Genomic DNA, 13,827 nt, shown 5'->3' on the forward strand with positions numbered 1-13,827 from the left:
AAGCTCCATGGCAACACGGCTGGGTGACTTGACAGGGGCCACAAGGAAAATTAGTGGCAGTTCAGAATGAACTAAAGCACAGTGTCCTTTTCCCCAGACCCGTATTTCCCTTGGAGAATCCAATTTCTCTTTTGACAGCTATTCGCAACTATGGTTGCACATTAGAATCACCTTTGGTACTCTAAAATATTATGCCTGGGTCCACTCCCAGAAAATCTTGTTGCAGATTGGGCATCAGTATTTTTATCTCATTCTCCTCCTCAATAAATTAAGTCAGTTTTTCAAACAAACATTTCAACAGTATAGTGGACGAGAATCAGACAGAACTGGGTTCAAATCCTAATATCTCTTTTTAAAAATAATTTTGAAATGTTTATTTATTTTTGAGAGAGCGCATAAGCAGGGGAGAGGGATGGCAGAGAGGAGAGAGAGAGCAAAAATCCCAAGCAGGCTCCATGCTCAGCCCAACATAGGGCTGGATCTCACAACTGTGAGAACTGTGAGATCATGATCTGAACTGAAGTCAAGAGTCAGATGCTTAACTGACCAAGTCAGCCAGATGCCCCAAATCCTAATACCTCTTTCATCTTGGCAAGTTCCTCAACCTATAAACCTCAGTTTTCTCACCTCTCAAATAAGGATAATAACACCAAACTTGTAGGGGAATGCAAGGATCAAATGAGATAGTGTGTATGAAAGACTCTGACACATAATAGATGTTCAATTAATGTTACCTTCTGCTTCTTTCCTATTGTGTTTTTTTTTATTTCTGCCCACAATATTTTTGACTATTTCAATGTAGTACTGCATCCAAGTGATACTGTAGGGTTATTAATATTTGCTAGCTACTGATGTTGTCATTGTGATTTTACTATTTATCATTTATTAGTCTCTGTTATACCAGTATCTGAGACCCTGTTTTAATAAGAACCATCAACTCATGCTTTGGGTATAATTATGATCATGCAATGAGTTCTCTGAATGAATAGTACAGTATTTATTTTCATGGGTTAATAAATAATCACATGTCTGCTGTTTAGGTTTGATTATATTTTTCCATCTCCCAGTGTTTGCAGATTAGGTCTGTTTTGGGGAATTTAATGCTTAGCCAGGCAGTTAGCCAGGGTCTGCCTTGGCCTTTACTTCTTGCTTGCATAGAGCCTTAAGATAAGACAGAGGTGAGAGCTTAGCATTTTCTCAGGTCTTTTGGGAGCATTTCTCTGACACTGGCCATACCTGTGGCCTCCTACATTCCATAGAATATGCAGATGTTTTTTCAAAGCCCTTATTCCTAGAAACATCTCTTTATCCTCTTTCTTTCCAAGCTTTTTTGTGTATTGCCTATCCAGTTATCCTTTGCTCATAGCAGCAGTGGCTAATACATTCGCTTTAATGTTGACCAGAATGCTGCCTCAGCCCTAGGGAGGTTCTGTGGCATGAAAAACCATTCAAACCCTTGGGCCCATCTCTCAGGAAGCCACCAGACAGATAAAAACCCAAAAAACAGAATTTTTAAAGAATAAGTTCTGTATGTCTTCCTCTAATACCTGTAACCTGCAACAGAAATGAAAGTTGTCACCATTAAAGTAGAGTAGAAAGTGGGAGATGTTAACAGAGCAAGTCAAAATGTCACAGATTTTGGGATGCCTGGATGGCTCAGTCGGTTAAATGTCCATCTTTGGCTCACGTCATGATCTCCAGGTTCGTGGGCTTGAGCCCCGCGTCTGGCTCTGTGCTGACAGCTAGGAACCTGGAGCCTGCTACAGATTCTGTGTCTCCCCCTCTTTCTGCCCCTCCCCTGCTCCTGCTCTATATCTCTCTCCTTCAAAAAAAATAAACATTAAAAAAAGTCACAGATTTTTCTTATGTAAATTCATCACCTTTTCTTCATTCAGCATATCCCTGGTTTTTACAATATTTTAATTTCATTCCATAATTGTGAGAAAGTTGATACTGACAGTTTGCCAGATTACTTATTGCTTTTGTGAAGGGATAGAGTTCTGGATTACCCTACTTTGAAATTTTTGGTGACTTCATTTGATAAGAATCACTTTTAATCAATAGATCAATTTGAGGAGAATTCCCGTTTTCATAATATTGAGACTTTAAATAGAAAACATGAATTTTATCTCCTTTCATTTAGATCATGTTTAATTTCAGCAATGGTTTGTAATTTTCATTGTACAGGTCTAGCAATTCTTTTGTTAAATTTATGTCTAAGTTTAAAAAAATAAATAAATTTATGTGTAAGGTTTTTCTTTTTAATATTTTGAATGAAATATTTTTATTTTTATGATTCTCTTACTAGTATATATAAATACATTTGCTTTTTGTACATTGTTCTTGTATTCTGCAACTTTTCTAAATTTTTTTTTCATGTTTATCTATTTTTGAGAGAGAGAGAGGCAGAGCGTGAGCAGGGGAGGGGCAGAGAGAGAGGGAGACACAGAATCTGAAGCAGGCTCCAGGCTCTGAGCTGACAGCACAGGGCCTGACGTGGGGGACGAACCCACGAACCATGAGATCATGACCTGAGCCAAAGTCAGACGCTCAACCGACTGAGCCACCCAGGCACCCCTGTGTTCTGCAACTTTTCTAAACGTGTTTATTAGTGCTAGTAATGTGTGTGTGTGTGTGTGTGTGTGTGTGTAGGAAAGCCTATTTTTAAGATTTTCTACATTAAAGATCTTGCCAATAGGGAGTCTTTTTTTGTTTTTTTCTTTTCAGTCTGAATGTTTTTATCCCCTCTCTTCTTTTTTTTTTTCTTATTTCACTGACCTAAATCACTATTTATAATGTTGTATAGAAGTGGCAAAAGCAGACATCTTTGTTCTGTTCCCAATCTTAGGTATCATGCAATCAGTCTCTTATTATAGATGTCTTTAAAAAAACATTTATTTATTTTCAGAGAGGGGGGTGGGGGTGGGACAGAGAGAATCTTAAGCAAGAATCTTAAGCAAGCTCCTCATGCTGTCAGCACAGAGCCCAATTTAGGGCTCTAACCCACCAAGCTGCAAGATTATGACCTAAGCCTAAATCAGGAGTCGATCGCTTAACCAACTGAGTCACTCAGGCACCCCTTTAATAAATGTCTTTTATGGTGTTCACCAAGTCCCCATCCTTTAGTAGTTAGGTGAGTTTTTATTATAAATTAGTGTTAGATTTTGCCATTTTTTTCTCCTTATTGAGAGAGTTATGTGGCTTTGCTCTTTGTTAACAAAATGTATTACATTAATTAATATTTTGAGGTTAAAACCACCTGACATTCCAAGGATGACTGGTCATTGTATGTAATGCTTTTTTGTTTTTTTATTTATTTATTTTTCACTTCTTCAACTGATTTCTAGTTTTTGAAAGGAATATATTTTGAGGAGAAAAATATGGGACAGAGGTTTGGAATAGAAAGTAAATACAAATGAAAGTTGTTTTGCTAATTGTTTTTATAACCACAACAAATTTGCACAGAGAATGCCCTGTACAAAACAACACAATAAAGATTCAAAGATTGAAATGTTCTCTTAGGCAAGGCTGAAGGTCTCAGTCTCTGGTATTTGGAATTCAGGCTGCAGTCCTTGCTTTTGGATGGGTCACTGGGTATGTGACACAGTCCATGCTTTTAACCAGATTTGAACAGAAGAATGGTCACTTGGCCCAGGTAGAAGTAGATGAATGGTTTCTTGTGTCACCTAACTATCCAAGTTCCTCCCCACGATGCCGTGTCAGGTGGGGTTGTACATATCAAACTTCTTCTCAATATGGGCCACAATGTCCTTCTCTATGTTATATTTCTCCAGTGGCTGAGTAGCACACTCCACGGAGTCCTGTTGTATCTCCCCCAACATACTGGTGTTTTTGATCACGGCCTTTCGGGCCTTTCCGTTGCACCAGGTTACCAAGGAGCTGGGAGTGGCCAACTGCAAAGGTCTCCTGGGAGAGGGGCTGGCAAAGCTCAGACCCTCGCGGGAGCTACCTTGACTACTGTAGGGTGGCACAACTCTGTAATGCTTTTTAAAAGTTTTATGTATTCAGCTTCATAGTATTTTGTTGAGAATTTATATCTGTATTTTACTACTTGTTTTTTACATGTTTCACATCTTTTTGTTCCTACATTTCTCTTTCGTTGACCTCTATTTTGTTGCATAGATATTTTTTGCTGTGCCACTTTAATTGCAATTTAATTTGCTGTTTGTTTGTTTTTACTGTTTTTTAAGATTACTTTCTTAATAGTTACTATAGGGTTTATGTCTCAGTTGGCTCAGGCTGTATTATATGGTATTATAACAAAATACCATAGAAAGGGTGGCTTAAACAACAGAAATTTATTTTCTCATGGTTCTGGAGGCTGAAAATCTGGTATCAGGATGCCTGCATGTTTGGATTCTTCTGAAATCTCTCTTCCAAGCTTGCAAATAGCCACTTTCTCATTTTGTGTTCACAGGGTCTTTCTTCACTGTGTGAATGAGACAGAGAGAGAGGGAGAGAGAGAGAGAGAGAGATCTCCCCTTTCCTCTTTTTTTAACTCTACTAGTCCTGTTGGATTAGGATCTTACTCTCATGACCTCATTTAACCTCAATTATTTTCTAGAAGCCCTATATACAAATCCACTTAAGTTGGGGGCTAGAGCTTCAACATATGAATTTGGGGGACACAACTTACGCAGCTTACAATATTCTTTTTTACTTATAATATTCTTCAGGTTGACGCTCATTGAATTTCAGTAAATATATTTGCTCCATTGTAGCTCTATTCTCATCCCACTTTAGTGCAATTATTGTCCTATATATTTATATGTTATAAAGCTACTAATACAGTTTTATCATTATTGCTTTATGAAATTATTTTTTAAAATAATTAGAAGAAAAAATAAAATAATACATTTATACTCTCATGTTTACATTTACCTTTACCAATGCTTTTTGTTTCTTTGTGTTATGTTGTTTCTTTTCATTGTGAAGGACTTTCTTTGGATTTTTTGCAAGGCAGATCTGATAGCTACAAATTCTCTCAATCTTTGTTTATATAGGAATGTCTTTTTTTGCATATTCACTTTTGAAGAAAAATTTCACTGGATATAAAATATTTGGCAGGCATTTTTTTCTTCCCACACACTGAATATGCCAACTCACTACCTCCTGGCCTCCATTATTTCTGATTAGAGGTAAGTTATTTATCTTACTTTGGTTCTGTTATAAGTGATAAGTTGTTCTTTCTCTTTATTTAAAGAGTTTCTCTGTGTCTTTGTCTCCCAACCACTTGTCTACAAGTCTCTAGACATGGGTCTCTATGTTTACCTTATTTTGATTCAATTCAGTTTCTAGGCTGTATAGATGAAAATTTCTCTTCTAAATTGGAAATGTTTTGGCCATTATTTCTTCAAATATTCCTTCTGCTCCTTGATGTTGCTCTTCTCATTCTAAGATTTTTGCTCTGCATATGATGGTACGGTTTGCCTCGACCTGAGGGTCTCTGAGGCTCCATTCATCTCTCTCTCTCTGTCCTCTTTTTCTTCTTCAGATAGAATAATCTTTATTGATTTATCTTTAACTCCAGTGATTCTTTCCACTCTCAGCTCAAATATGCTGTTGAGCTCTTCCAGCAAATTTCTCACTTCAGCTAGTGTACTATTCAATTGTAACATTTCCTTTTGGTGTTTTTTAAAATATATTTTGTCTCTATATTAATATTCTTTATTGAGTCATTGTCAACACATGCTCCTTTAATTTTTAAAGCATGGTTTTCTTTATTTCTCTAAGAACATTTGTGATACATGCTTTGAAGTATTATTCTACTAAGTCCAACATCTGGACACTATTAGAGGGACAGTTTCTCTTGATTGTATTTTTTCTCTGCATATGGGTTACATTTTCTTATTTCTCTTCATGTCTTGTAAAGTTTTTGTTGAAAACTGATAATTTTAGAGGAATTAGCTTAGTGCCTATGGATTTGGATCCCCTGTATGGATTTTTGTTGTTGTTGTTGTTGTTGTTATCTTTTGTCTGTTTGGCCTATTTGTTTGGTGTCTTGCCTAGACTAATTCTTTAGAGCCTGTTTCCCCTGTATCCCATGTACTGTGTGGCTACTGATGCCTTTGTGCTATTTTTTAATTATTTCATTGTTTTTATTTTACTTTAATTATTATTTGTTTTAATGTTTATTTATTTTTGAGAGACAGAGACAGAGTGTGAGTGGGGGAGGGGCAGAGAGAGAGAGGGAGACACAGAATCTGAAGCAGGCTTCAGGCTCTTAGCTGTCAGCACAGAGCCTGACACAGGACTCAAACTCACGGACCGCGAGATCATGACCTGAGGTGAAGTCGGACGCTTAACCAACTGGGCAACCCAGGAACCCCTGGTTTTATCTTACTTTTAATACTGCTTTCATAGGAGTTACCTCGGAGTCATCATAAATTAGTGGTAAACCAGCGATTGATTAAAATTTATGCTTAAACTCCTTAAGTGAATAAGATTTCCACCCTTTGCTTATCCATCTGTGTGTAGATTAGGGTACACATTCTAACTTCAATCAGAAGCCACTCCTTATAAAGTCACTCCTTTCTGGGTGCACAAGGCTTCATGTTCAGATAGGAATAAATAACCTTCTCTGATTGTTTTTTAGCAATATCAATAGTGGCGGTGACAATACCTCTGGCTATGAGTTTTTATTCTTCTTTCTCTAAATCAAGACAGCTGCCTTACACTATAAGACTTCTAAGACTTTATGGCCTATCTTGCACTGGTAGGGTTATTACAACATGGAGCTGGAGCTTGGAGATAGAAGCAGCCCCAGGTTGAACTGCCATACCCTCCCATTGTCCTTATTAAGGTTTAGTGGTTTTTCTTGAACAAACTTTTTTCAATGTTTTGTATGGCTTTGGCCAATCAAGAGTCCTGAAGTTAGTTTTTCATGAATCTGTCCAGTTTTATTATTGCTTTTTGCTGAGCTCTTTACTTTGCCATCCCAACAAAACAAGGAATATATGTCTTCCTGCTCATTTTGAAGGATAAAAAGGATGAATTATTATCAAATGGCTATTGCAATTGAGTGGAGACGGTTTAATTGAATCATTTGTCATAATAGTTAAGAGTACGTATAACAGTTGATTTCTATATTCTCTACTTCTACATATGAATCTATAAAATCTTATTGCCGCTTCACACATTTCTGACCTTTAACATGTTATACCCAAAGGATATTTTTATCAACAAGAATAATTTGTAGGCTTTTATAAAAATGCACCCTGTTTTCCAGAGTTTCTAAGGTTTTGTTTGTTTGTTTGCTTGTTTTTGATTTTTGCTATGCTGTTACAGATTTGAGAAAGAATATGAAATTATGTAGTTGGCTCTAAAATATGCAAGGTTTTAAAAAAAGTTTTGCCAAATTGTCCTACCTTGATCCATAAATAGCTGAAAATATGAAATAATAATACTAATATAAAACTAAAAGAGATCCTACTGTATTCACAGCCTAACAAACAACTTCTAGTAAGCCTGTCCAAGAAAAGCTTATAAGAACTAATTAGGAGGTTTTAGCCTGGAAAATGATCCAATAAGAATGGCATGAAGGAAACTTGTAAATCAATCTGGAAGCAGGAATTAAAAGAGTAGACTTATTTAGACGCTTCAGATATTGCTTCAGTGTATTTCCACATAGAAATAACCTAGTTCTATACAGTTGTATTATTTTTAACATAAGAGTCCACTCATTATTTCCTGTTGAGCAGTGAACAAATTGTTCTAGAAATAATGGAACATTTTTGATAGGGGGAAATGGTTTGCAGAAGGAAGTTTTAAAAATAATAATTATAATAAGAAAAACACAACCAATCTGTTTGTATGGCTTACTATCACTGGTGAAGCCAAATCAAGAAAAATAATGAAAATTTTATTTCAGACTAATTAACTACAGCCCATCTTTAGACCCTTCAGTTTTACTTTTTAATCCCCTATTATCTGTGTGGCCATAATTTTCACCAGCAGGTGCTATTTTTCTAATTGTGAGTGAATGAATCATTGAATTTTAGAATTATAAAGGGATTGCTGTGCCCATTTAGTTAGAAAAGCTAACATGTGTAAAACTCTAAGCCCTACACAAATAATAACTGTAAAGGAATCTCTTTTAGGAGAATGATAAAAAATAAGATTTGTTTTCCTTCCAAATAAGTGCCTTTTAAGTATAGGGCACCTAGAATAAACTGTCAAGAAATCATGACTGTAGTTAATTCAAATTTCTAAGATTTATAGTTCAAAGTTAACTAAACTAAAATGTAAGAGATTTTCTTGTGTCTCTCTTAGAATAGTGTCTGTCACATAGTAAGTGCTTTTAGAAGTATATGTTGTTTTTGTTAAATAATTCTTTTTATTTGATGTCATTTACACTAAAGATGAAAGGCATGCCCTATAGATATTAATCTCAGCAAAACTATGCAAACACTATTTTGACATTGAGCTCAATATATACAAAGAATTTTTCAAAACAAAAAAAGGCATTTTTCCAGTAAATTTGACCAAACAACATTATCAAAAGTCTACCTTGAGGTATAGATAGCACAGATGGGTTCTCTATGTTGAATATGCTAGTTGGAATTTACTAAAGCTCCAGCATTGTGCTTTGTGATTTAGATACAGCTCTGTTTGCAGATGCCTAAATAATATTTAAATGGTCAAGTTAATCAATCTTTAATTTGTTAATTATATAAAACTTAAACTATACACTCAACTTAACCCTTAACCCTTTTTTTTTCAATGAAAAAAAAAACTGTTTCCCTGGTACCTTGAAGGGTGCCTAACAGATAGTAGATACCCAATAGCTGTTCAATGGATGGATGGATTAAATTTGAAGTTGTCTAGAAAAAAAATTAGTTTCATTTATGGCAGCATCCTATTGTAAATTCAAAGTTGGCTTCAGATGTACAAGTTCACCCAGTACCAATTCATCTCCATAGAAGTTAGGTCATATATATACATACATATATATATATATATATATATAACATCTGGTTCATTTTTATCAGTTCAATATAGTTTTCAGCACAGATGATGTCAGGGAGATAAAAAATAATACCCTGTGATTTGACAGAATATTTCACTTTCCTAAAAGTTGTATTGTCATCTTATAAACGTGGCTGATGGAACACACTACAACTATTTTTATTCTGCATTATCTATCTCCCTCAAATGTGAATGTCCCCTAAACATTTCCACTTTGACAGTGGTCTAAAAAGAGAGTTTAATACATGGTCAGCTGAGTTTAAGCCAATATACTATGTAAGAATGTCATCAGATATTTGACCACAATTCCATGTGTTTATAGTGATGTGAATGTGACACCTCTTAACTTACTTGCAATCATCTATTACTCTGGAACACGCAGCTTCATAAAGTCCTGAATTAATCTTCAGGGAGAAGAATGCCTAATAAAGAACACAATAATGTGCAGCAGCTCTGGCAATAAATTTGATGAAAGGTTTCCTGAAAGCCACAGCAAAGGGTAAATGAGTCCACTTATTAGCTCTGTGTTGGTGTTATTTATGTTCTGTAACCCACAGGGAGATGAGAGATTTTATTTTGCAGCCTGGGCCTCTTTCCCAAGGCTTCAGGATGTTGGCATTTTGGGACCAGTGTTTGTATACTGAGTGGGAAAATTTTTTCATCTTGAGAAGTGTGTTTCTTTCTACATGAAGGAATCTTGAAGAATGTTTGTATGTGTGTTGTTGTCGTTGTTGTTGTTTTGGTTTAGTTCATTGTTTTTAAATCTTAAGATCTGGGAGTTTGGGAATTGTGGTGTACTTTGGTGGCTTGGGGGTTTTACTAAGAGTTATAAGGGAAAATGATCTTAACACCATGGGACATGCAACAATTCTCTGTGAAGCATATTTGAGAAGCAGAGAATCAAAGTGAATCAAGTAAAAGTTTTGTTAGATATCTTTCCAAAAATGTGCTGTTCTGTGTTTATATTAGTTTGATGTCTGATAACTGTAGAAAATATGCCATCTCAGTTTAACTGGTGTCTGTTGGGAGATGTATGTGTGTTTTCAAAATTTTATATTTATATTTTAGAGTTAACTTTTAAATGTTTATAAAGTTTATTTATTTATTTTGAGAGAGAAAGAGAGTGAGCAGAGGGGAGGGGCAGAGAGAGAGAGGGAGAGAGAGAGAGAGAGAGAGAGAGAGAGAGAGAGAGAATCTCAAGCAGGCTCCACGCTGTCAGCACAGAGGAACTGTGAGATCATGACCTAAGCTGAAACCAAGAGTTGGACGCTTAACCCACTGAGCCACCCAGATGCCCCTAGAGCTAACTTTCAACTGGATTATTTTCAAAGTTGAATTGAAGGAATGACTATGGTTTATTACACTTTATGTTCATAATTAAGTTCATCTGATAACTCAGTTAAAGAAAGAGAGCAATGACCAGGGAAAATGTTGGCCTTACATCCTCTCTCTTTAGCAATTTTGCATTGGTCATTTCTCTTCACTTAATAACTCATAAATATCTGAAGTCACTAATACCATTCCTTGAATACTATATTCTTCTTTTCATTAATGTCAGCACTGCCTTGGGCCCATCTTTGTGGGTTTCTTTTATTATTACTCCTTTTGTTGTTAGCACTTTTGAGAAAATTAAGAAGATGGTGCTCATTGGGGCTTTACCTGAGTATTTGAACTTGTGTATTATGATAATGTTTTTCTCTTTTGATATTACATTTTAACTATGCAGCATTCTGAGCTCCAGAGTGTGGGCAGAGGAGGGAGAAAGAGAGATAGATGAAAATAGTGTTATTGTTATTAATTTTTATGGGTCAGCTTTTTATTTTGCATTAATTCCCTATATTTCCTATATGCCCAATGTCTGTGTTAACTTAATATGATGGTGCAAGCAGAGAAATTAGTCATATAACTCAGACAAGAGGAATTTGATGCTATTTAATGAAAAATATAATTGAAGTGATAGATTATAGAACATTTGGGAAAAAATACTCCTTTTTCTAGAATAAAGAGAGAGTTGTACAGATTAAAAAATTAAAGAAAGAAGAGTGTGCAACTTAAAGAAAGAGAGCTACAGGTTCTGGTTAAATTCAGGGTTTTATTATTATAAAAAATTTAGAATTTAAGTGTATGTCTTTCTCCATGGGAATAAATAGAACTCTCTTCAATGTTCAATTTATTGACATTTACTCAATCACCAAATGTATATTTAATGCCAGTTTGTGTAAGATGCTGTTCTACATAATATAGAGTAGAATGATTCATGGTCTCCTGCTCTCAAGAGATTTACAGTCTGTAAACATAGTAAAAAACAGTTTTATATGAAACAAAATTAAATATAGTTTTAAGCAGGATTAGTTGCATAAGCAATTTTCTATAAAAATGCAAACAAATGAAAGATTCATTACGAAAAAAGTGACTAAGAAAGATTCAAGAGCAAGTTATATATAAAACTGGAAAAAATAGCTTGTTAATTCAACAAATGAAAAGTTGGAACAAGCTCATTTCATTCTGGATTGAAGAAAATAAGCAGAGGCAGAGAGGTGTGGAAATATGTATCATTTTTAAGTGCATTCAAGAGGATTATTTGATGTAGACTTGATGGGACTAGCAACCAACTGGCACTTTGGCAATGAAAAGAAAGTGAGAGATGAAACTTTGTTCTGAGGATAGAAATAGTGTCAAGAGAAGGATTTTCGAGTAAATTAAAGAATTGACTATTAATTGTTAGACTGGTAAGAAGGAAGCAGTTATTGACTGTTGTATCCCTTTGTGTTTTATTGCACTGACATTTAAGGATTCAGTTTTGAAAGGAAACAATATCTTTTTAATAATATTGCTGTTCTTAAGAAAAATTATCTGAAGAATAAATTAGTTGGGGGGATTGGGAAAAGACTGGGTCTTTGAAACAGGCATGGCCCCCCATTTGGCTTAGAAAAGAAATTGTTTCTGGGCACCTGGGTGGCTCCCTCAGTTAAGCGCCCACTTCAGCTCAGGTCATGTTCTCACGGTTGGTGAGTTCAAGCCCTGCATGGGGCTCTGTGCTGACAGTGCAGAGCCTGAGGCTGCTTCGGATTCTGTGTCTCCCTCTCTCTCTGCTCCTTTCCCACTCGTGCTCTGTCTCTCTCTGTCTCTCAAAAATAAATAAACATTACAAAAAATTTTTAAAAAATTGTTTCATCTACATTTCTATAGCAAGTTCTTCAGGATAAATAGGTAAGGGTCACATGAAGTGGGAGGAAAGAATATTAAGAAGGCAAATACATTCAGAGATCTCTCAGTTCAGCAAGGTTAAATGTTTTATTACTGCTGCTCATGACCCTGTCTTTAATATACTAATAGCACTGTAAATCTTCTAGAGAAGAATGTACAGTGCAGGAACTCCTAAAAGTAGAATTTGACAAGTAGACATTTTTTTTTCTGTATAGCATCTCACAGAACATGTTCCACGAGAGAATATTTTGAAAAACATGGCCTTATATAAATGATTTTTTAAAAAGCCCCACCTAAAAGATTCACTGACTATATGATAGTCTCCAATTTTGAAAGTTTCATTCAAAAAACATGATGTGCACATTACGTTAATTCCCACCCTGAAGTTAACATATTATCTTTTGTATTGCTCATTTTATGGCTAGCAGGTGTAACAGTTTTACTACTTCCACACTACTTAAAGCTCCTGAAGAAGAGTTGGAGGTAAAATAATTAAAGTTCTCAGTTCTGCAAAATTTGATGACTCCTGGTGGTGTTACAGGAGGGTGGGAGAGACACTGGTCATTGTCTCACGGAGTCAAAGAATGAATCTTGCAGATAACAGAAAGTGAGCAAAGGGTAGAATTTATTGAGGGAAAGTATAAAGCTCTCAAGAGTGAGAGGGGTCCCCAGGGGCCGCTGGGGATATCTGCCCGTGGCTTTCTATTGGGACCTTATCAGAAAGTTTGTGAGACCTCACACATGACACCTAGCCCAGGCAGGTCCGGAACACGTTTATCTTCTCTTTCTCCCCAAACTCCCCTGCTGCAGCTTCTTCAGCCTCCCACTTGTAGCTGCAGTCTGCCTCCCTGAAGGTCCCTTATCTCTCCCTGCCTAATGTAACCCTTTCCCTATTCAGTGGGATTCATTTCCAAAGAAACTGGATATTTAGTATTTTAACTGTCCAGCAATTTAGAAACATCCAGGCCAAAAGCCCATGAAAATGAAAAAAACTGTGGGAGGAAGAGGATGGAGAATTGTTTCCTTAAAGTCCATATTTCTTTTTTTTTTAATGTTTATTTATTTTTGAGAGAGAGAGACAGAGACAGAGCGTGAGTGGGGGAGGAGCAGAGAGAGGGAGACAGAATCCAAAGCAGGCTCCAGGCTCTGAGCTGTCAGCACAGAGCCTGATGCAGGGCTCAAACCCACAAGCTGTGAGATCATGACCTGAGCTGAAGTCAGAAGCTTAACCGACTGAGCTACCCAGGCTCCCCTTAAAGTCCATATTTCTAAATCTGTTGTGTGTAGCAAAGGGAACTGTGCTTATACATCTATATCTGTGTTGTGCTTGAGTCCTGGTTAGTGTTTTATTTTCTTTAGATCTCTGTAGTTTTAGGCTGTTATGGTTTTGGTTAGGTTTAGCATAGAGAAGTGTGTTATTAAAAAGATAGACTGTTTAGTTAAATTACAGTTTTAGATTTACAGTAAGAAGTATGGAATTTCTTTGAGAAGAAAATGTAATAACAGAAGATAATGTATATCTACTGTCAACACTTCTAGCAAACAGTTGGATAGGGAGTCCACACTGGAAACTGAGGTCACAACATATTTAAAATGACTGCTTTTTGGCATGTTGAAGAGTTTGATATCAGC

The 13,827-nt window shown here is 36.0% G+C and overlaps 1 pseudogene; it reads right to left on the reverse strand.

The window, feature by feature from the left end:
* Positions 1 to 3,616: 3,616 nt before the first annotated feature.
* Positions 3,617 to 6,402, reverse strand: LOC145713708 (dynein light chain 1, cytoplasmic pseudogene; annotated as a pseudogene).
* Positions 6,403 to 13,827: the final 7,425 nt, after the last annotated feature.

Source organism: Panthera onca, chromosome X (genome assembly GCF_046562875.1).
Source record: "Panthera onca isolate mPanOnc1 chromosome X, mPanOnc1 haplotype 2, whole genome shotgun sequence".
NCBI classification, from domain to species: Eukaryota; Metazoa; Chordata; class Mammalia; order Carnivora; family Felidae; genus Panthera; species Panthera onca.